Below are 25,594 nucleotides of genomic sequence, written 5' to 3' on the forward strand. Positions count from 1 at the left end.
TCTTAATCCCTACTACAAGATGTGGTTTAAAATGCATTCTTGAATGAAGGCTGTGAACTGGTCTTACAAATATTGGGAAGAAAGTTGTAATGTAGGTGAAAATGACATGGTGATAGAGAAATAAAACAGATTTACGTCATGCTGTAAAATAAGGTCCTTCCAGAGCTCATACTATTAACTGTACTGAGTGCCTGGAAATCAGTGGAACTGCTGTCTTAATACAATTCCCTGAGAGAAAGTCTTTACAATCCTAGATTTTCTTAACGCAGACACTGTTTTACAACCAGATTTTAAAAATTGAAACAAAGGGTAAAAGATTCCTAATCAATCCACATTGTTTATAAATAGACCTTGTTTTGAGTGCATGTGAGAGTTTTAACTGAGAAAGGGTAAAATTACATAAAGACTATAATGTAATTTTAAATTGTTTTAAAGGGAATTCCTTTATTATTTTTTAATTTTTATTTATTTATTTTTGGCTGTGTTGGGTCTTCGTTTCTGTGCAAGGGCTTTCTCTAGTTGCGGCAAGTGGGGGCCACTCTTCATCGCGGTGCGCGGACCTCTAACTATCACGGCCTCTCTTGTTGCGGAGCACAGGCTCTAGACACGCAGGCTCAGTAGTTGTGGCTCACGGGCCTAGCTGCTCCGCGGCATGTGGGATCTTCCCAGACCAGGGCTCGAACCCGTGTCCCCTGCATAGGCAGGCAGATTCTCAACCACTGCGCCACCAGGGAAGCCCTATAATGTAATTTTAAACAGACAGTACTTTGCTCTCCTTTGCTCTGAAAAAATGTGTTTTCACTCATCTTACAAATACTGTGGAAACGTGTCTTGCAGATAGTCACTGAGTTAACCTCTGTTCATCTAAGGAGATGGAAATAACGTGTGGTCAGTTTGGAACACCCGAGAGAGCAAACTTGGGGATGAGCCGAGTTGGGAGGCCTGGACTGTGCCTGCACTGATTGGTAAGTGGAGCAGGTGTGTAATCTCGAAAGTCATCCTTTGACCTCCTTTATGTGTCCCATTTTTTTCACGTTCACATTACTCTCTCTACTCCACCGTCATAATGGTTTTCCTTACTAGGTTATTCTACATTCTCGCAAAGACACCACATATTAAGAATGGAAGTAAGGGTCCTGACCACCTTTCCTCCAGTTACATTGTGTTGGGGTAACACAGTCAAAGCCTCCCTTACATATGCTTTGCGGCAGTTTATATAGTATGGAAAAATCATCAGACTTGGGGGACAAGAAATGTGACTTTAGGCCATGTCATGGCCCTTACTACCTCCCAGAATGCCTCATATGCAGGGAGAAATTAAACATTAATTGTAAAAAACTGTTTTCTATGATTTCCCATTGTCTAGATCTACCACTCTTATTCATATACCCATTGGCCCTAAAAAAATTCTGTTGCTGTTTTACTATTATTATGACATTACTCCTAGCCACGTCAAATTCACTGTCATATGAATTGTTTGTATATGTTAAAAAAATAACTTGGCATGACTGTAGAAAATTTATGACCACAGCTTTCCTTACCATTTCCTAGTTATATAACAAGAGCAGGCAATGTGAACACACTTCCAAGTCTGTGTAATGGTGCCTTATTTCTGGCTGAAGATTCAAAGTACAGGTTGAAAATGAGAGAAATGTCTTCTAAAAGTCTGACTTATATTTGGTCTTCTGGTGAAAGCCCAGTTGGCCTCAATGGTCCTGTTGCAGAATACACACGGCTATTATGTAAACAAAAAGAGGAGAGGAAAGGAGGGGAGAGGGGAGGGCAGGAGAGGTCCAGTGGCCTTGCATCTAAAGATGATGTATTTGCTTATTGAATCGTTCCATCCTTTCACCGAGTCATCTTCAAAATGACTCTGTTTCACAGAGTCTGTTCAAAAATAAACTGAGGTGGCCTATGAAAGATTCATTTATTACATCAGCTCTATAAACCAAAATTGGGGTGAAAGGAAAAATAAGTCTGATGATAACAGAGCTGTTAAGACATACAGGAAACAGAATGTCTTGGTAGAAAGGGGAAGCAACTGTCAAATAATATTCAAGGAGAGAAAAAGAGTGAGGTTGGGTGGCCTCGCCCCAGTAAAAGTGCACGGCCTGGGAGGGTGTGATTCATCTTTGCTGAGCACACAGATGCAGGGACACTGCGATGTCGCCCTCCCCAAGCCCCCTCTGCCTGATGATTTGTGAACTTTAATATTCAGTCACGCATAGCAATGGGCTACCAGCTGTGCACTGGGATTCCCACAGTAAACACACTTAAGGCAAATCAAGATTTATGTGGGGAGCGAATCATGCCATACAATTTCCAAATGAAAACTTAAGTGTAAGGAAAGCCCAGTTTATATTCATGAACCCCATTCATTTCTCAATTCGCTCTCCAGGCAAGAAATGTACACCTGGAATGGTTTAATTGGAGGGCTCCATTTCTTTACATGATGCTACAGAAGGTAGGCAGCAGAATGGTCCTTGAGACAGGAGGCTATTTGGAATGTGAATCTGAGCTCCGGTCCAGGAATAGACAAATAGAAATGTGATAGCAGTGACCTAAGCACGAACTAACAGGGTCTACCGGGGACACAGCTCGCCTGAAGGCAGAGGTGGCAACGCTGGCTGGTGGCAACCTGCTTATCTCATCTATTCAGATGAGAAATGAGTTCCAGTTTGTCAATTCTTAGCTGTGAAATGATCAGTTTTTCACATTTATTGAGGATTAGTAGATAGAATGCATCTGACAAAACAGAAATAGCAAAAGTAACTGCCCTGTAGGCTTGCTATGGTGATCATAAAGACGTTAGCTATTTTTATTATTCCTTTTTCAGTTGAGATTAATTCAGTTTTCAAGTCACATGCATCATTTATTTTCTGAAGGTAAAAAGGTTAGGAAAGGACAAATGCCTCCTAGCAAATAAATGAGTGCCCTCTACTAAGATGGAGGAGTTATAACATTTAAAATGTCTGGAGCTTACAAATCTGAAAATTTAATATTGTTTTGACTAAAATACAGCAGTTATTGAATACTGTTTGTAGTCAGAGGATAATTCATTAACATTCTGTCAAGGAAACATTTCGCTGGATGTAGCATATTTATGAAAAATCAGAATGTTAATTGGGATTACAATTTAGGAATTATAAATTGCATGACTGTGACTGACATTATTTTAACTCTTATTTGAATACACTGTTACAGAGCCAACATTTTGGAAATGAATGAATGACAAAGCCGTAACCTGTATTTTCAGGGTTTTGATTCCCTGGTTGTTGTTGGTTATAAAGGTTGACGATGAGGAAGGGTGTAGTTAGGAGGGCAAATATCTACAGAGCAAAGTAATTGAGAAGCTAGACAGTTCTCATCACCTCCCCAAACCCACCCAAGCAGTGTAATTTTCCTGTTGGGTTTATTAAGTATTCTTAATATGGTAGAATGCCTTTTCAAATGATTAAAGTTAATAATCTGCTTAATAGAAAATATGACTTATCTTGGATGAACCAACATACACACATTTCTCCAGGTTTCTAAGGAACCAGCTAGCTGATTCTGAATTCAAATTCTGTTCTTTGTACATGGTATTGAGATGGAACTACAGTAGTTCAGTTGTGGCATGGCTGGTGAAGACTATGAAAAAGAAAAAAAACGCTTATCCAGGGCTGGCTTGTCCCTTTGCCGAATTTTTATAGTTCATGCATTGCACGCACCACTGCCTAATATCTGCCCGGTTCGGTTTCTTGGTTTCCTATCAATTCCTCTAAACTTTCATCTTCTTTAAAGATTTTCCATTTTAAAGGAGCTAACAAGCTATAATTGTTGATCACTTTCTCCGATCCAAGCAGTAAATTAAGCACTTTTACTTTATTGTCACAAGAATCCCAGGAGGCAGTCAGTGTTATTAAACTCCTTTTGCAAAAGAGACAACTGTGACTTAGATGTAGACATTGTCAGGGTCAGACAGCTAGTAGGAGGGAAAGCTAGAAATTAAGTTGTGGTTTTCTCACTTGGGCATCCCTGCTTTTACTCCCTAAATTGTAGTACTATTTATTATACATTCTTCCAACTTTCATAGCTTAACATAAATCCCCTTAGCATGGCAGGTACTCAATGGCTATTCATTGCATTAATTGTTTTCTCAATAGTTAATTAAGTAAAGAGGACAAGAGTTATGAGCCATAGTCTGTTGAACAAGATCTTGCTGATATCAAAGGAAAAAAGAAAAGGTAAAGCATAATTGCCCGACAAAATCAACTCAGACCACGTAATAACATTTTAAAGGTTTGTCACTCAGATACCGGGACACTAGACAGGCAGTCAGGTTGGAGTAGGGTCAAAGGGATTCTAGTCCCTTCATTTACTTAATTAGTTTCTAATCAGTGGAAACTACAGTTTTCAATTACTAAGACCGGTTCAAATAACGCTTCTCCTCACAATCTTTGAAGACTCTGTATATCTACTCTGGATTGTTTTCTCAAAATATAAGATAAAAATAACTAATTTGCACATTCAGTGTAACATCAGTTCTGTTACTTGACTGCACCAGGCAACTTGCTGCCCCTAGGAAAGTCACTTGACCTTTGGAAACAAAAATAGTATCTGTAGTATTTGAAAGATAAAAGCGGGTAAGGGAGAGACGATACACAGAAACTCTTCGAAACAGCCTAGGATGTCAGAGAAATCAAAATCCCCCAGGGCACTTAGAGGCGGCTGTACTTTCGGAGTCTACAGACTGCTCTCATCTGTGTTCTAATTCTATGAATACTACGGATCTGTTCCCCAGTTTTACTTCGTTATGAAGGCACTGTCTTTAAGACAGGGGTCCTTTCTGGCCTCATCTACCTACAGCACCTTGGTGCTCAAAGTAGGCTTGACTAGGGGGAACAGATGTATCCTATGGTATCACGATATCGCTATGGTTTCCTGAAAGAGGAACCACCACCTTATGCTTCAGAAAGTGGATCTGGGGTACTGATAGCCCCTCGCCCACCTCAGGTAGAATGGAAGATGCCCTCGACAGTTCCACTGACGTTGAGGCCTCCCAGAACCAGGGGGTCCTCTGGGACTAAGGAGGCATCTGATTTCACTGGCCTTTACAGACACTGTCCCACTCTTACTCCTAGGTGCTGACTCCCTGGTGTGACAGTGTAGGTGAAGGGGGGTCCACTTTGAAAAGCAAGGTGTGTATCTTTTGAAGCATTTTGCCTCTACGTCAACCTCCCAAATTATGTGACCTGAAATGCCACGTAGGACTTTTAAAACAAGAAAGCCGTACAGACTGCATCCGAAGACACTTGTTTTCAAACGTGTCCAAAAATTAAGATCTAGGATAAAAATATCTAGCCTGGACATCATAATAAGATACTGTTTTCTTCTTAATATATGAAGTAAAATAGCATAAAAAAGTCAAAAAGAGAAGTATAAAAAATTGCTTTTTTTGGGGCTCTTGAAGCCCATTATGACTTCTTTCATCTTTGTGTGTCTGCCTGCATCTTATTTACTGGCAGACTCTGCATCCACCCCCTTTCTCTTCCTCACCGTTTATTATTCAGTGGTTTCATTCCTGAAAAACAAGATGCAGAATGAGCCATGGGGAGGCTGCATGGGAACAGAGGGAAGCCCAGTCCATCCATATGAACTTGAGGACAGCTGTCACAGGCCGTAAATGGAACTACACTTCCTGAAGCAGTAGTTTTTCTTCCTACTTGGTCTTTTGCTCATTAGCTTTCCTACTGTACAGAGTGTAATTCTTAAAAGCCTCTTTACTGTCCCCCTTGAACGTCCACGCGTGGGTCAGTTTCTAATGGCCGTACACATCAGATGAACCATCCTATTACTGCAGGCTCGGGGCCTCTTCATGTAATTAGACCATCCAGATCCATGTTATCGCAACTACAAAGTTGGTTTTCTTTCTTTCTCTCTTTCTTTTTTTTTTAAATCAGGGCAAACATGAGAGACATTGTTAAGTGACTACAGGAATGGCTCATGCATGGAATTTCAATGAATGCCTCTGAGGGAAGCCGGCATTGAATTCCATTTTAAAAGGACGAGGCTGTCATATTATTGAAGTAATTCTCTGAACTTTCCTGGCCCTGAGTGCTGTGCTGACAGCCAGAGAGCTTCCACAGCCCAGAGGGAGAAAACCTGCCTGAGCCTCACAAACGTTTTACTTTATTAATGAGGCCATGTGGCTTAGAAGATAATGCGGCATTCCTGCGTTTCTGCACATCTACCAGTGTTAATTACGGATGTGCTCACACCAGGCTGGGTGACAGCGAATTGTTGCTGAGGCAACTTGGAGGAGTTCTTTCCCCAGACTCAGTTTGGGGCAAAGTCAAGACAAAGATGGGTCTAATCATTCCCCACAGTAGCATCCCCTCTGGTGGCTATTTTCACTGACGAATTGCTTTTGATCAGCTGGCTAGAACAGGACAATCGTGAGGTCAAAGGTCATGGGGTCAATACCATTGTGATCATATTACTGTCACTGGAACCTAGCCCTGGCCAACTTTTTTTTTTTTTTAAGATTTTTTTGGATGTGAACCATTTTTAAAGTCTTTATTGAATTTGTTACAATATTGCTTCTGGTTTATGTTTTGGTTTTTTTGGCAGGGAGGCATGTGGGATCTTAGCTCCCCAACCAGGGATCGAACCTGTACCCCCTGCATTGGAAGGCGAAGTCCCAACCACTGGACCATCAGGGAAGTCCCTGGCCAAACTATTTTGAAAGTAAGTTCTATGGTCATAGATTCAATCTGTAGAAACCCACATCAAAACAGAAAAAAACATAAAAAACCAAAAACCACTTACTTTAGAGTCAATCAGAAGTGCTCTGTTTATATAGGAAAGTGTTATACGTTATTTTTCCCAATAGTCAAAGATAACTATCTTCTTTTCTTCAATTCCAGACTGGCAGGGTTCTTAACTAAACTTTATTCTAGTGGTAGATTTAACAATAACACTGTTCCACTGGTAAAGTCTGCTGGGAGGCAAGAGCAATAATCTAGGGCAGAGACAGTAAAGACAGGAACTAAGGCAGAGATGGTAGGATGACAGAGAAGGGACACACTGGGGAAATACTTAGGATGTGAACTGCCAGACACTGGCATCTAGGAGTTTTAGTGCCATCACATGTTGGATGAGTTTGTACCATAGTCATGAATGTCCGTTGTCCACTAGAACATGAACTCTCTGATAAACAAAAGCCCTGATTTGTAGTGCTTGCTGATTTCCCTGGTGTAACTGTTCCCACTGTGGCCAATTTCAAGCTATAAAGGGCTTAACAATCAGCTGGCAAAATGCCTGATGTTTTGAATGTTGCTCGTGTGGGCCAGAACAAGAGAGCTCTGGTATACCACTGACCTGAATTCAATGTCAAGCAATCCAATTTTCAGTTCATTTAAATTTTGTTCCTTTTATCCTCCCTTCTTCAAACCTATTGACTATTTGTTCTTTGACATTTCTTGTAAGAATGACTGTAAAAGCCATTCATAGGATTTTATGAACATGGAGAAGACAGGCACAGACACTGGACTGTACATTAGGCTGTACACTGGACGTACACTGGGCTGTACACTGGGCTGTACACTGGACTGTACACTGGACGTACACTGGAATGTACTCTGGATGGTACACGACGTACCCTGGGTGTACACTGGGCTGTACAATGGATGGTACACTGGACATACACTGGACTGCACACCAGATGTGCACAGATGTGCACTGGACTATACGCCAGATTGCACTTGGACTGTACACCAGATGTGCCCTTGGACTGCACACGAGATGTACACTATACACGTGATATGCACTGGACTGTACACTATACACTGTACACTGGAATATACCCTGGACTGTAACTATATACTGGAATGTACCCTGGACCATACACTATACTGTACACTGGACTGTACACTGAGATGTACACTGGGCTGTACAGTGGATGTACACTGGGCTGTGAAGAAACTGAAGCACCAGCATGATGTTTTCTGGTACATTGTGGACACACGTCCTTTGAACATATATATGCAAAATGCCAAGCTCTAATTGATTTCAGGATTTAGTTTCTTCTGATTTTTTCCTTGCAGTCCAGTAGACACATCAGTCCGTTCTCAAATCTCAAGATGCCAAAAAAGTTTAAAAGTCAACTTGCTTACATTTTATTACAACCAAAGAGTGAGTGATTCTAAATTATATAATGTATAGCTCAAAAACAAAAAAAACCCACAACTGAACTTGGTATAAATGTACGTATTCTATCCATAACTAATGTTTTCCAAGGAGAAAATATGGGGATAAACATTTGTAAAGTTCTCATCATAGGGTTCAGGGAACATAACTCCTGATTCCCTTGTTCGCTGTCTCTTTATCAGTTTTCTGACAGATGGCCCCAAAGTAAAGCTGCTGGGCACCAGATAATGTCACAACTCTAAGCAACAATAAAGAGATACTTTCTGTTCATCTACGTTATCAACACATGATTATCCTTGTTAACAGCAATAAGAACAATCTTTAATCTCACCACGCGGGGAACTGTTATTTAAAAGTGTTGCTTTTATCTGGGTTGAGACAACAATTAGAAATCTACAGGCTTGTCCACACAAATACAAATGTGCTTATCTTTTTAGCTGGAATCAGAGTATATGGTCCACACTTAAATCCTATTTCACAATAATTAGAGTAAAAGTAAAATTGAAGGACAAATGGTCTTCCACCCAAGGCCTGCAAGAGTAAAACTCACATTTCATCATGGTTAAATGCTTTATAAGCACCCAAATAGAGCATGAGCATTTTAAGATAGTCACAACCTTTGTTGCCTGCTGACTTCAATGTAATGCGATGATGCAAATACGCTGGGTCTAAGAGAACCAGCGAAGGCCTCAGGTTCTGTCCGTGGCAGGACACCAGGCTGTGCTGAGAGTGTGCTAAACCAGGGCCATCCTTCCCAGCAAGGAGTGTATGCTGCCTTCTTGGAGCTTTGGATTCTCAAGGTTTGCCACTTAGTCCTGCCTCATCCTCTTGTCTCCATGTTTGAGTGCCTGCTTCCCCACCCAGCTGGAACTCTTTTCCCTGGTCAATGGTTCTCAACATTTTCCTGTCTCTGAATAACCTGGTTAAAGTGACCAAGTTAAAACACACATATTGCTGGGCTCCAACCCCCAGAGGTTCTGATTCAGTAGGTTTGGGTGGGGCCTGAGAATGTGCCTTCCTGACAAGTGCCCATGGGATGCTGATGCCACTGGTCTGGGGACCACACTTTGGGAATCACTGCTGGACCCTGGGTCTCAATAAATACTTGAATTCCTTGAATTCCTATTGTTTAACCCGCTTACTTTTCCCTTCATAGAGTGGGTGATGGAATCTGGCACGTCACATCCTGTGGGGGGCCATCTCTCCTCTCTGATTTCATTTTCCTTATCTATAAAATGGGGACCATCCTTTCTCAAGGGGTGTTAGGATGGTCCAAGATGCACCTCTTGTAAGACAAATCCCAGGGACTGAGCACCTGGCAATGACCAAGATATGTGACTGCCCTGCCTCTGCTCTTTTCACTTTCCACCTTGTATGAACTTGAATTAAATTTTATTACTGATTTAGGTCCTGCTTCCCAGGTAGATTATAGTCCTCTGGAAGAGGAAGCGTATCTTATACATCCGGGCCTAGCCCCGTATTCTACATTCAGTGTCTCAAGAACATTTTATCAATGATGTTGATAAAAAAACCATCCTCATTGCATTCACCCTAAACGACTCTTACCATGCCACATTACAGAAAATAAGCCAACAAACAAAAACGTCAAGGAAAAGAATGAAGAAGCAAATGTACTCAGAAGAGCGAGAGCGCCCCCAGCCCTGCCCATGCGTGAGGCAGGGCCAAAGGGAAACAATTTATCACCATCACAGTAGAATAAAGACAAAGACGACTGGTTGCCAAATGTTTTCTCTTAGCCCCTTTGCCTCTGGAAAAAAGCAGTTCCTTCCAGCAGCAAATCAAGAGGGCACAGCACAGTTTTCCACTTCCACCTGATGCTAATGGGATAGGCATAGGTCCACAAAAGGAAAGGAGAAGATGCGGGAAGGAGCTGAAATAGGGAGTGGGAGAGGGAAGGAAAACCCATTGGAGACACTGTTTGGCCTTCTCATACCTATCTGCTAGCACTTGGTGAGGCATCTAGGAAAACAAACCAGATTTCTGTAGCCTCGTGTCTTTGCGACATAACTGAGAGTTTGCTAACCCATGGTTATGCTCCCTTGTGACTGTGTCTCAATCTTCGTTTGGCCTAAAAAAAAGGCAAGCAAGAAACCTGGACCTCACCTACTTTCCCTCCTACAGCATACGGCTGGAATTCCTTGCTTTTCTAAACCTCTTCTTGCCCCCCCCCCCCCAAGCTGAGTGGGAACCTGAGTGGGAACAATGGATCGGAGATCTCCTGGCCCAACAAGCTCTGGGTGATGAGGCTGGGGTTTAGAGGGCTAAGTAGGCACAGGATCACACACAGAATTTCTCATAAACTGGGGACTAAATCCCATTTTCCTGTTAGTCCCTTTGCTAGCATATAAGCTATATAGTGCTTCCTCCAAATACGACAGACTGGACTGCTAGGCATAGTTTTGTTTCCTAGCCACACATGCATTGGCTCTGTTGCTGTTATCATGTTATTACTAAGAGTTTGGAGAATATAACTTGTGTATGTGAACTGGAGTTCACCAAGCTTGTTTCTAGGAGCTACCAACAGACTTTTCTAAGATAACCCACAGTAGGGCATTAGGGAAAAAGAAAAGAAAAGTTCGGAGATTCAAGGAACATATCATGAGTTGCAAAAACCAGAATCAAACCATCTCTTTTGAAACTATCAGCCTGACTGTATCTCGATGTTCAGGTACAGATATTAGCAGTTATTTTACCAACAGGCAACATTCCCAGGAGGTCATATACTGGGTTAATACGGACCACGCTTGCATTAACTCAAACCAGGAGAACAAGCATTTCAACCCTTTCTTCATCCAAGCTAATAGTAACCTTTATGGCCTATGCCTTACTGAGTTAAGCACTTGTGGAGCGGGTGCCGTTATGACTCTCATGTTACAGACAATGAAAATGAAGCACAAGGAATCCAGGTAGATTGTTTAGGGCCATGCAGCCTAGAAGAACCAGAATTACGTCAGGCGTATCTACTAATTTCTTCCCACCTCCAGCTCAGGGTCCTGGCAGGCAACAGAACTGCGCTCCAATGATTCATCTGAAGAGGTGTTAATAAAGAGAGTATTGCCAAATGAGCAGGCAAGTTACGTGACCAACAGGCGAGCGAGGGGCACCCAGAGCCTAACAACAGGAAGGACCGTTCTCCCTTCAGCCTGCAGGTCTCAGGGGAGGAGCCAGTGTTACCAGAAGCCAGTAAGAGCCTAGGGGTCACTTGGAGAACCAACTGCACTGCAAGGGAGGGAGGAGCTGAAGAGACTCTGATCTCCCTCTTCCTCTGCCCTCTGACGCCTTCCATTAGCAAAACCCACCCGGAAGCCACAGGACAAAGGAAGCTAACAGAAGGATGCAGAGTGGCTATGTGATGAGAGGAGAAGCAAATGGAATAACCAGCACACCCCTTCCCTTCAAAAAGTACAAGGAGGGCTTCCCTGGTGGCGCAGTGGTTGAGAGTCTGCCTGCCGATGCAGGGGGCGCAGGTTCATGCCCCGGTCCGGGAAGATCCCACATGCCGCAGAGCGGCTGGGCCCGTGAGCCATGGCCGCTGAGCCTGCGTGTCCGGAGCCTGTGCTCCGCAACGGGAGAGGCCACAACAGTGAGAGGCCCGCGTACCGCAAAAAAAAAAAAAAAAAAAAGTACAAGGAATACACTCCTATGTCAAGCGGTATTCCCCAAGCCACTGCGCCAACCTGATCAAATGAAGATTTTAAGGAGAGGTGGATGATAATTTTAGCAGAGTACTGTCTCTTGGTTTTATAGATGGGTTTTTTTTTCCCCTCAGAAATTATCTTTTTTTAACACCTGATGATGTGTCAGACTATGCACTTAGCATGACTGCTTCAGCAATTAAGTGAATGTTAACTCTCAAATTTAGACGTCATTGGCTATTAGGGCAGAATATTTGACTCTCAGCCCTAATGCTTGCCTTTCCATTTTGAGGAAATGGCATTGTTTGTAGGAAATTGATAATAACTTAGGAAATACTATTAAGTTATGTTACTGTTTCAATATCCTCTAGGGTAGAGAAAAAAAGTTAAATTATGATTCAACTCAAGCAGTACTACTCATTTTGTTGAATTTGACATTTTCCTTTGCTGGCTGCAGAACCAGATGGCTGAGATCAAATGGATAACAATGGGCAAAGAATATTTCCGGAGAAAATGAAAAAGAAAAAAGGAGGGTCTAGTTTATTTCCACAATGACCTTAACTGATCCCCGCATTCCCCAAGCATATTTGGCTTAGAAAATGTTCTGCTATATATTAGTCTCAAGTTTAATACATTTAGCCATAATTGTTTCAGATATTTAAAGGAATTATCAGCAAGATGAAATACCGTAAAAGAATACTTAAATGAGACTTCAACTTAGCCTTCTGGTGTTAAATCTGAGTTTCTGCTTCCTAATAGAAAAATCACAGGCTCCGTAATCAGACAGACAAGAGGCTGATTGCCAAGTCTTCCACCCACTGGCTCCGTGACTGGGAAGTTATCTATTATCCTTGAGCATTGTCTTGCTTGCCTATTAATTTCCAACTTCCCAAGGCTTTTATGAAGATCAAGTAGATATGAGTCACACGTCCTCAGACACGGCATTGACTACATGGTAATTGGCATTTGTCTCCACCAAATGATGCTATGTAAAGTGAAAGTATTTTCACTCCCTGCAGAATTGTACCTTACATGAAGAACAAACTGGGTGTTGATAGTACCAGGAAGGACTCCAAATGCCAAAAAAAGTTCCTGGAACTGCCCCATCTAGCTCACAATGTTCAGGCTTCACTACCCCAAATTTCCTATGAGCCAAGACGCAGTCACCGGGACATGACCATGGGCGCCGCAATGAATGTGCTCTTCTGACCTGGGTTTATGAGCAAAGTGTAATCTCTAGTAGCAAAAAGCAGCAGAGGGCTTCCCTGGTGGTGCAGTGGTTGGGAGGGTCCCACATGCCACGGAGCGGCTGGGCCCGTGAGCCATGGCCGCTCAGCCTGCGCGTCTGGAGCCTGTGCTCCTCAGCGGGAGAGGCCACAGCAGTGAGAGGCCTGCGTACCGCAAAAACAAAACAAAACAAACAAACAAACAAAACAAAACGCAGCAGAAGCAGCTCTGAACGTGAAGGTAGGCAAAGCACTCAGTATAGCAGGGAGTGGAAGAGGCAAGCTAATCATACCTGGGGAGGCTGTGTGCAGGTGGAAATCATTTGCCAAGGCCTGTGCGTCCAGACTCCAAGCACTGGCGCAGCACCGATTTCTAGGCTGTAACTTTAAGACAGCCAGGGTGCTGTCTATCCTTTGTTTAGAGGCTCTGCTCCACGTTTATCACCAAAGACTCAGAGAAATGTGAGGCTTCCTTTTGTTCCCATATAAGAAACAGACCAAGTTTCCCTCTTCTCTTGTGTCCTAATCTAAAGCTGTCTCAGAGCAAAAGAAGACTGGGGGAAATCTGGGTTCAAGCACGTGCCTTTCCATCTTCTTTTTGGTGACTTAATTAATGAATGGAGCCCCCTCTCATCACATCAAAGATAAGATACAAAGCGTCAACCCCTCCTCTGCTTCCCCTGGCCAGCTGCTCTCACTGTGGGCCCATCTCCTAACTCCTTAGACTATTACGATGCTTCCCAGCACCAAGAACCCCTGAGATCATTGCAGAGGGACAGAGAATCTTCCACTTTAGGAATATTTCTAACCTAACCATTCTGTACTATTTTTTATGCAAGATGATTAAGCAAGCCGTTTTTAGGAAAAAAGTATATTTTCAATGAATATATTATTGATTATACTACAGTATTCTTTCAAATGCAATATTTAATAATATTCATGATATATCTGGACCAATTTTACTTCTTCCCATTTAACAAATGACACGTGATGTTTCATTTGTTTTCTATTTAACTATGTGAGGGAAATATATCATGATTTGTGAATAAATATCTTTCAAAATGTTCAGCTTGGGGACCAATGAATACTAAAATGGGCATTTAAGTTAAAGGCATGTTCAAGTGCCAAAACAGATTTTTTAAATGCTTTTTGACTTGATGTTTCGAAATGTTACACTTTATGCAAACTACAGGCCAATATCACTGATGAACACAGATGCAAAAATCCTCAACAAAATACTAGCAAACAGAATCCAACAGCATATTAAAAGGATCATACACCATGATCAAGTGGGGTTTATTCCAGGAATGCAAGGATTCTTCGATATATGTAAATCAATCAACGTGATACACCACATTAACAAATTGAAGGAGAAAAACCACATGATCATCTCAATAGATGCAGAGAAAGCTTTCGACAAAATTCAACACCCATTTATGATAAAAACCCTGCAGAAAGTAGGCATAGAGGGAACTTTCCTCAACATAATAAAGGCCATATATGACAAACCCAGAGCCAACATCGTCCTCAGTGGTGAAAAACTGAAACCATTTCCACTAAATTCAGGAACAAGACAAGGCTGCCCACCCTCACTGCTACTATTCAACATAGTTTTGGAAATTTTAGCTACAGCAATCAGAGAAGAAAAAGAAATAAAAGGAATCCAAATCGGAAAAGAAGTGAAGCTGTCACTGTTTGCAGATGACATGATACTATACATAGAGAATCCCAAAGATGCTACCAGAAAACTACTAGAGCTAATCAATGAATTTGGTAAAGTAGCAGGATACAAAATGAATGCACAGAAATCTCTGCTATTCCTATACACTAATGATGAAAAATCTGAAAGTGAAATCAAGAAAACACTCCCATTTACCACTGCAACAAAAAGAATAAAATATCTAGGAATAAACCTACCTAAGGAGACAAAAGACCTGTATGCAGAAAATTATAAGACACTGATGAAAGAAATTAAAGATGATACAAATAGATGCAGAGATATACCATGCTCTTGGATTGGAAGAATCAACATTGTGAAAATGACTCTACTACCCAAAGCAATCTACAGATTCAATGCAATCCCTATCAAACTACCACTGGCATTTTTCACAGAACTAGAACAAAGAATTTCACAATTTGTACGGAAATACAAAAGACCCCGATTAGCCAAAGCAATCTTGAGAACGAAAAATGGAGCTGGAGGAATCAGGCTCCCTGACCTCAGACTATACTACAAAGCTACAGTAATCAAGACAGTATGGTACTGGCACAAAAACAGAAAGATAGATCAATGGAACAGGATAGAAAGCCCAGAGATAAACCCATGCATATATGGTCACCTTATCTTTGATAAAGGAGGCAAGAATATACAGTAGAGAAAAGACAGCCTCTTCAATAAGTGGTGCTGGGAAAACTGGACAGGTACATGTAAAAGTATGAGATTAGAACACTCCCTAACACCATACACAAAAATACGCTCAAAATGGATTAAAGACCTAAATGTAAGGCCAGAAACTATCAAAGTCTTAGAGGAAAACATAGGTAGAACACTCTATGACATAAATCACAGCAAGATCCTTTTTGACCCACCTCCTAGAGAAATGAAAATAAAAACAAAAATAAACAAGTGGGACCTCGTGAAACTTAAAAGCTTTTGCACAGCACAGGAAACCATAAACAAGGTGAAAAGAGAACACTCAGAATGGGAGAAAATATTTGCAAATGAAGCAACTGACAAAGGATTAATCTCCAAAATTTACAAGCAGCTCATGCAGCTCAATAACAAAAAAACAACCCAATCCAAAAATAGGCAGAAGACCTAAATAGACATTTCTCCAAAGAAGATATACAGATTGCCAACAAACACATGAAAGAATGCTCAACATCATTAATCATTAGAGAAATGCAAATCAAAACTACAATGAGATATCATCTCACACCGGACAGAATGGCCATCATCAAAAAATCTAGAAACAGTAAATGCTGGAGAGGCTGTGGAGAAAAGGGAACACTCTTGCACTGCTGGTGGGAATGTAAATTGATACAGCCACTATGGAGAAGAGTATGGAGGTTCCTTAAAAAACTAAAAATAGAACTACCATACGACGCAGCAATCCCACTACTGGGCATATACCCTGAGAAAACCATAATTCAAAAAGAGTCATGTAGCACAATGTTCATTGCAGCTCTATTTACAATAGCCAGGACATGGAAGCAACCTAAGTGTCCATCAACAGATGAATGGATAAAGAAGATGTGGCACATATATACAATGGAATATTACTCAGTCATAAAAGGAAACGAAATTGAGTTATTTGTAGTGAGGTGGATGGTCCTAGAGTCTGTCATACAGAGTGAAGTAAGTCAGAAAGAGAAAAACAAATACCGTATGCTAACACATATATATGGAATCTAAGAAAGAAATAAAAAAGGATCATGAATAAACTAGGGGTAAGATGGGAATAAAGACAGAGACCTACTAGAGAATGGACTTGAGGATATGGGGAGGGGGAAGGGTAAGCTGGGACAAAGTGAGAGAGTGGCATGGACATATATATACTACCAAACGTAAAATAGATAGCTAGTGGGAAGCAGCCGCATAGCACAGGGAGATCAGCTCGGTGCTTTGTGACCACCTAGAGGGGTGGGATAGGGAGGGTGGGAGGGAGACGCAAGAGGGAAGAGATATGGAGATATATGTATATGTATAGCTGATTCACTTTGTTATAAAGCAGAAAGTAACACACCATTGTAAAGCAATTACACTCCAATAAAGATGTTAAAAAAAAATCAACTGACTGGTTTTGATAATTTTTGTGTTTTGTTTCTAATTGATGAGATGAGATAAAAGGATTCCTGCTGCTCACTGCAAGCCCTTATCCACAAAAAACACATTGTGGATTATAGACAGCCTTTATTCTTCCCAAACAAATACCCAAATTAGATATAAATGTCATTATTTCCCTCTCTTAGAATTTGGCATGTATTTATTTCTAATCATCAGTTTTTATTTAATATATATTGTCCAAAGGGGCACAAAATTAAGATTAAAATCTAACTCCCTCACTTCTAAAACTTTTTTTTTAGTAACCGAGCAAATACTGCATTTACATATAAGGTGACCACATGTGTCTACTAATGCCAGTTACTCTAGTGTAATTATTAATAGCCTTCCTTTTCACTCTCAAATCAGTATGGGTTCAGATGAGAAATTTTGCAGTTACTATATATAGGTATATACATATACTGTACACATTTACACACATATATACATATATGTGTGTCTGCATGTGTATGAATATGCATATATGTATATGTATACATATATATATTTTTTTAGGAATTGAGTGAAGATTTTTATGATATGAATTTAGAGAAATGTCACTCTTTTTGTGCTCCGCATATCTTGCATTGCAACATTGGCTGTTCTCTCTCTTCCTGTTCTGTTATGCACATAAGCTAAACAATGTGTAGTTTCAAACTGAAACTATTTAAATCAGTTTGGCAGATAACTGGGTTCAAAACAGTGCCAAAAAGAATGAGTGACTGAGTCATGGCAGCTCTCTCATCTGAGCTCTCCTCCCACTCAGAGCGCATCTGCTGAATTCCTTTTGTTGGGGGGAGGGTGGGAGATGGGGGATGCTTATAATAATTTGATGTATTAATCTTCTTCAGATTGACATATTTGCTGTTTTTAACAGCAGAAACTTCCAGAAGCCCTAATGTCCACAGTTTGGGAACTGCTGCTTCATTTCCTCACTAACCTTTGAAAGGGAGGCAAGAAAACAATAGGCACCACTGGGAAGTTTATCGATCAAGGGCACTGACATTTAACAGTTACCGAGGATCATGGATCACACTGATAATTTACTGAGAGTCTTGAACCCGTTTTCTAGTCAGTTTTACCTGGGCACATACAAAAAACATTTTACATAAAATTCCACTGGTTTCAGGAACTCCAGAAACCCGGTCACAAAACCCAGAATTTAAAACTCCTGATCTAGTGGGAGAAATGAGCAATTCTCATTCTGTATCATTCAAATATAACAAACATGATTCAAAGCAGTCAACTTCTCAATACACTCTTCCAGCAAGATCCTAACTATTAAAAAGGAGTGGAAGAGGGGGCTTGAGGAATTCACAAGAAATAAATCTGCATTGATGAAGAGCAATTCAATGTCTTAGACAAGTTGAGGCATCTATGACTAATCCAAGAGAGATTACCAACAGATGTAGGACGCTCCACCCTCCTACACGGGTGGTGGGAATGTAAATTGGTGCAGCTACTATGGAAAACAGTATGGAGTTTCCTTAAAAAACTGAAAATAGACCTATCCTATGATCAGGCAATCCCATTCCTGAGCATATATCTGGACAAAACTATAATTTGAAAAGATACACACACCCCAATGTTCATAGCAGCACTATTTACAATAGCCAAGACATGGAAGCAACCTAAATGTCCATCGACAGATGAATGGGTGAAGAAGATGTGGTATATACATACAATGGAATACTACTCAGCCATAAAAAGAATGAAATAACGCCATTTGCAGCAACATGAATGCACCTATAGATCATCATACTAAGGGAAGTAAGTCAGAAAGAGAAAGACAATTACCATATGATTATCACTTATTTGTGGAATCTAAAATACTACACAAATGCACATATCTAGGAAACAGAAACAGACTCACAGACATAGAGAAAAGACTTGTGGTTGCCAAGGGGGAAAAGGGGAGTGGGGGGAAGAATTGGGAGTTTGGGATTAGCAGATGCAAACTAGTATATATAGAATGGATAAACAAGGTCCTACTGTGTAGTACAGGGAACTCTATATTCAATATCCTGTGATAAACCACAATGCAAAAGAATATGAAAAAGAATATATATATATATATATATATAAAAAACTGAATTACTTTGCTGTACAGCAGAAATTAACACAACATTGTAAATCAACTACAATAAAATAAAAAATAAAATGTTTCTCATTATATTTCCAGCCATGTTTTTTAAAAAATTGCTTGTCCTTAGGGAAATCCTTTCTAATCTGTTATTAAATCGGTAAGTACATTTTGAGGGGACATTTTCCATCCTACCTCAGCCACATTAAAATAAAAACGCCCTGCTGGGCTGTTAGGCTTTTGTACCTCCCCATCAATAAAACTGTCTACCAGCAAAGGCAGGACACAGACACCATCTTCCAAAAGTGTTCGATTGAAATGGAGTGGGCAGAACCTTTCCCAAAAACATGCGCTTAGCTGACAGTGTGTCTTCATAATGCTGCCAGGGAACACAAGACTACAAATGTCCATATTTAAATAGATGTAGCCAAAGACACAGCCACCCATGATAATTAGTTTCATTATTAACTCACCAAAAAACACATAGAGCTGTTTCTCTTGAGAATAAAATTTTAATTAAGGAGAGTTGGTGTTTCAGCAAGTGAGAGCCCCTGGAAAGCTTATATGATGAAATTTCATGACTGATAACTCCTGAGCAGCCTAGCATTACTAACAAGATCATGATGAAGGACATAGTTGAGCAGTTTAAAAATAGATGATTACAACTGCTTTCCTTAGGTGTGAAAGAACCGCTATTTGATATCTAATACCCAGGACCACACACCTAATGATGTCTCAGTGGATACAAACATCTCATCCGAAGACCAGTAAAAACATTTCTTTGGGAGAAAGCAAAGATGATTACTGATCTATTTTGTAGGCACAGCTGTCAAATCACAGGAGGCAGTATATATTACAGTAAAGACCCAGCCTTGGGTGACAGACTCCTTGTGTCTCCTAGGGCAGTTACTTCCCCTTTCCAAACCTCTGTTTCCATCATCTGGAAAGCGGGGGAGGTGACACAATTGATGACATCAATCTCACAGGATTGGAGTGAGGATTAAGTAGTAATACACCCCTAAGCACACTGTCTGGCATATAGAGAGAAAACACTCAAGTTGCTTTAATTTATAACTATAAAACTGATGTGAAGTTAGAAATTCACTTGCTGCCAAGAGTATGCCACCCCCCAGGGTTTGCCCAAAAGGCATCATACTCTAATAAGATGCTTTACCCTCAAGATGATATACTTCCTACTTATTTTTTGAGACACAGTTTCGAGTCCCTGAATAAAAAGAAACTCAAGGCTTATGCTGAAGATATGGCTAAGAAAGCCGTCTTTTAAAAGTATAAAATCCTTTCTTTCTCATTTCCATAAAAAGTAAAATATCTGTGAGGAACAGTAGCTGTAAGTAAAAATAATTGTAATCTAGTGCGAGGCTTTGTTACAGAGGCGCCCTTCCAGAAAGAAGAGCAGCTGAGCCAGGTTCCAGCTCGCATCCTGCACTGCAAGGCTGAACTCAATCAATGCATTAACCCAGCCCAAGCCTGTGCAGCTGTTCTCGGGCATCCAAAGCCCTTTAATTTATCTGCAGCTAAGAAATCTGTGATCACCACACAGATGATTGCCCAAAATAAAGTAGAATAAAAAAAGAGGAGGATTATATCTAGTAGAGGTAAATCCACTGGACTGGAAAGAAAACAGGCTGGCTTTGAGAAAGGCAAGACTGAAATGTGCTGGAGAGTCTGAGACTGTAGGAACCACCCAGGAGGCCACGGCCTCACGTCTGGATGCAGAAAACATCCTGATCTCTGAAACAGGGTTGGCTGTGCTGATCACTGACCAGTTGTATGGAAACCTGAACTTCAGCTCTCGACTTTTACTCCATTGTATGGCTCTGAGCAAGTGACTTAACCACCCTTGGCCTTAGTTTCCTCACCATGAATATGACTGTCAAGCTAGGGCCCTGAGCTAAACTGGATGTGTTTAAGAGCTCTTCTAACATTCTACTATTTAAACAGGATTGCTTTATGGAAGACAATTTAGTAAATAAGTATTCTGTCACAAACTTTTGAAGCTCTGGAAGATGTTTCCTATTTAAATACCCTTTCTTTTTTATCCCACTTCCAGGAATAGCTGATATGGACATTGGATACTTCAACAGATGCCTCCAAGTGCTTCAAATTCAACTTGCCAAATTCATCAAAGGTTGCATTTCTCACTGGGTGCAATAACCAGCTGCAACCAAAATTAGGACTTTAATGGATTCAAAGAAGAGCTACATTTGCTACTTGAAAAGATAATATTGAACCTGAACCAAATCTGATATTAGGTTTGTTTACAAAAATTATTTTTGCCTAATGTGAGTTGGGTTTTCATGGAGTCTGTTAAGGTCAGTCTGTTCAGATCAGTTTATATCAATATTTTTTGGGAGAAAACAGACAGACCAAAAAACCCTTCTTGATTTGAATATAGTCCAAAAGGCCTTTAAAAATATTTTGCTAATGTATATGACTATGCAATGATTTTAAGAGTCACTTTTCTTCCTCTTGACTGAAGTCCCCTTAAGAGACTGCTTCTGTGTTATTATTTATCTTTGTTACATGTTTCCCACTTTGCTTACCCCATACTCTCCATGCAGTTACAATTCCTGCACACAGCAGATGCTTAATAAATGTATTGTTATCGTTAAATGAAAGTTGATAGATAAAACAGCATTAAGGCTTGATGTTATGTAACTTTCCACCCAGACATCTTGTTTCGAAAGGGTAGAACCCAGAGGCCAACAAGTAAAACAGGTGACGACAGACACCAACGTGCATGTGGGCAAGGAGACTGGGAAACACTGTGGTCCTTAGCTCTTCTGACTTCCCACCTGGCTAAGTGTGACTCTAGCTCCAAGGCACAGGCAGTTTCCAACAAAAGTAAGAGAAAAGAAATTCTCTCCCAATGGAAGGTCAGGTCACACACAGATGAACACTGTGGCTTTGGGCAGAGCATGTACCTCACCACACCCCATAGGTGAAGAATGAGAGTGCTGGACGATTCTTCCAGTTCCAACAATTCAGGACCTTCATGTTTTGTCAATATTGACAGACACTCTCCTGCTCTCTTTGAAAACCCTGGGTCTTTATTGATGATTAATTCTATTTGCCACACCACACAACCATCTGCTGACTGAAATAATATATTACAGCAGTGATTCCTCCACATAACCTTCCCATCGTCAAGTAAATTACATGAATGACACAAACAGCCTACTAGGGTATAAAGAATCATGGCATGGGAAGACTCAGCAGTCTACTGTTTGTGATGTTAACATTTTATGTTTAATTCTTCTGCAGACTATCTACCAGGCTCAAAACTGATGGGGCATCAAGGGAAGTTGGTAGAGTCACTGCCCACCTGTGAAAACTCATAACCAAATAGTTTGCGTTCCGAGGGCTGGGGCCATTCTTTAAGAATCTTCTAAAACCGTGGCAAGAACTGTTTCACCACAAACAGTCAATGCTGTTTGTGGTAAAAAGAACCACACGCTACTTCCTAATGCTCTGTCCCCAAGTCATGGAGATGAAAGGCCACCATTCCAACAGTAGAGGCAGCTTGAGCTATAAAAACATGACTCCCAAGACTCAGAACCAGTTTATTAATCTTACTAACATACACCCTTAAAGAAACTACTGTTGGTAAAACCCAGCCACTCTTTCCTACACCAAGCTGGTGAAAAGAAAAGAAACGAGTAAAAGGAGTGATCTGAGACATCCAGAAGACTAAGGGCATTCCTTCTTGAAGAGAATTTAGAAGGCCAGTTTGGGGCTAGGCTGAGAAGAACATCATATAAAGCAGGTTTGGTTCTAATCCCAGAGACAACAAAAAAGAAGTACATTTCGGATGACCATTTGGCAGTTAATGAATGCTGCGGTTGAGAAGCTTTCCAGCTGCCTTTATGTTTACACGGGTGCAGTGGGTTCCACGAACTGTGACAGCACCGCAAATTTAAGGAGTGAGTCCCCTGGACTGTGAAACCTCTCCTTAGTGGTTTCCATACCACCACACTCCTGCAGAGTTGTACAATTATTATTTTTGCAGTTTGGGGGAAACTTTTGTGAGTTTTTAAACCAAATTACCACGTTTTTCCAAGCAATACCTCAACTCCCATGATGTTTCCATATCAACTGCCTTTCCTGTTTCTTGACGAGGCAGCATTGCTTTGGCTACAGGAATGTACACTTTTCTAGGCAGGCGCAAAGAAAATTTGCCCCAAATGATCATCAAAGGGGTCTGGGTCGATGGACAGAGACTGTCTTAGCACAATCAGCCTAAAACTACCAAGAAAAAACCCTGTAATTTGATAAATTATTACCCGTTGCAATGAGGGAGGCCACACACAACAGAGGAACTTTAGGGTGTCTTACCAACAAAGGACAGAGGAAAATATAGGTCTCATAGGGAGTTTAGACAGCATTGAAGTGAAGCAGTTTTAATCGGTTTAAAACAAAGCAGAGCTGTGTAAGGAGTTAACATCCCCCTCTCTGGACTGCACAGTGGACCTAGGGTCCTGTCTCCTTTCTCTTAACCACAAGGTTAGGATAGATGTGAAATGCTGTGTCCAGAAGCGTCTGTCTGAACCCCTGCACATGGGTTGTAAATCAATGCTGCTGCTCTATGTTACAGTGACTTAGGTCTTCCAGGTGGGAGTGGGAAGTTTTATTCTTCACTGATGTAACTTTACATAGTCCATAATGTAAGAGGACAAGAATAAGAGGGCAGCAGTCACTCACATAAGGGGGTTATTGCAACTCTAGATTTCCCTGTCCTTAGGAGACAAATATCCTGTTAATGTTGCCCCTGCTGTTCTCTGTGTCTGTTATTCTAGCCTGATGAATGGCTGTGCAGAGTTTTACTTTCTCAGCCTGGGCTAATTTTTACTCTCTCAAAATATAGATATATAAGCATATACTGGGCTGGCCAAAAAGTTCATTCGGGTTTTTCTGTACCATCTTATGGGAAAACCGGAATGAACTTTTGGACCAACCCAATAGAACGAGAGAGAGAGAGAGACAGAGACAGAGAATGCATCATTTCTTCATGGATTCTCAATAATCATTCCCTTAACCTTCCACCTGGATTTGACACAGGTTGAAACCCCCAAGGAGAAATTCCTTTATTCTAGCCCTTTCTCATTTCCATAACATTCCGAATTATTTAGTAAACTATGCCTAGACAGTGAACTCAGGATATTGAAAAATATCATGCCAGGATTTAAGGAACACAATGGCAATATGATAATAAATCGCAAGCATTTAATGATAAAATAATTATAGTAATAATACTGTAACACTGCAATGATTTAGAAAAGGACGCAGGCGGCCTTTTGGTGAAAAGATAGATAAACGAGAGTGAGTCATGCTCAATTCAGCACTTGAAAAAATGTAAAACTCAACATGCTCAAATGGAGATTTTTAAATAAAAAGCAAATATTTGAATGGGATTTTATATAGAAGTGTTGCCAATTAACTTTCTAAACAATCATCTATGATGGCATACTATATTTTATTGTATAGCTCTTTTCTTCCAAAGATATACTATTAATATTAATGATATAAATAGCAACTATCAGTTGTTTTTCTTCTTTAAATGGGTATTTATAAAATAGTGATAGCCCCATAAATAACTGGTTTTCTAAAAGAGGAATCATTAACATCTCAGTGTTAGGCATTGCCCCGTGTTTGGTGAAAATGAGCAGATCTGCCAAAAATTATAGTTCTCTTTCCACTTAAACTGTTGGGAGCAGGATTTGCCAACTGAATCCATTCAGGGGAACAGGAAATCACCTCCCTTCCATGGATTCAAAGAGAGAAGGCAGGAGAGACTGGTTCAAGATGGCAGACTAGAAGGCTATGCTCTCACTCCCTCTTGTGAGAGCACTGGAATCACAACTAACTGCTGCATGATCATCGATAGGAAGACACTGGAACTCACCAAAAAAGATACCCCACATCCAAAGACAAAGGAGAAGCCACAATGAGACGGTAGGAGGGGCACAATCACAATAAAATCAAATCCCATAACTGCTGGGTGGGTGACTCACAAACTGGAGAACACTTATACCACAGAAGTCCACCTACTGGAATGAAGGTTCTGAGCCCCACATCAGGCTTCCCAGCCTGGGGGTCTGGCAATGGGAGGAGGAAATCCTAGAGAATCAGAATTTGAAGGCTAGCAGGATTTGATTACAGGACTTCGACAGGACTGGGGGAAACAGAGACTCCACTCTTGAAGGGCACACACAAAGCAGTGTGCACATCAGGACCCAGGGGAAGGAGCAGTGACCGCACAGGAGACTGAACCAGACCTACCTGCTAGTGTTGGAGGGTCTCCAGCAGAGGCAAGGGAGGGGTGGCTGTGGCTCACCATGAGGACAAGGACACTGGCAGCAGAAGTTCTGGGAAGTACTCCTTGGCGTGAGCCCTCCCAGAGTCCACCACTAGACCCACCAAAGAGCCCTGGCAGGCTCCAGTGTTGGGTCGCCTCAGGCCAAACAACCAACAGGGAGGGAACCCAGCCCCACCCATCAGCAGACAAGTGGATTAAAGTTTTACTGAGCTCTGCCCACAAGAGCAACACCCAGCTCTACTGACCACCAGTCCCTCCCATCAGGAAACCTGCACAAGC

The 25,594-nt window shown here is 41.1% G+C and overlaps 1 protein-coding gene and 1 long non-coding RNA gene across 26 annotated transcripts in view; one reads left to right on the plus strand and one right to left on the minus strand.

Moving 5' to 3' along the window:
- Window positions 1–25,594, minus strand: part of ARPP21 (cAMP regulated phosphoprotein 21) — a 179,282-nt gene that overhangs the window by 2,856 nt on the left and 150,832 nt on the right. The gene's annotated exons all lie outside the window — the stretch shown is intronic.
- LOC125965615 (uncharacterized) lies at window positions 793–24,504 on the plus strand. The gene is made up of 3 exons (XR_007479705.1): window positions 793–965; window positions 6,613–6,729; window positions 21,050–24,504. It is a non-coding gene; the product is annotated as an uncharacterized LOC125965615 (long non-coding RNA).

The sequence above is a fragment of the Orcinus orca genome, chromosome 10 (assembly GCF_937001465.1).
Source record: "Orcinus orca chromosome 10, mOrcOrc1.1, whole genome shotgun sequence".
NCBI lineage: Eukaryota > Metazoa > Chordata > Mammalia > Artiodactyla > Delphinidae > Orcinus > Orcinus orca.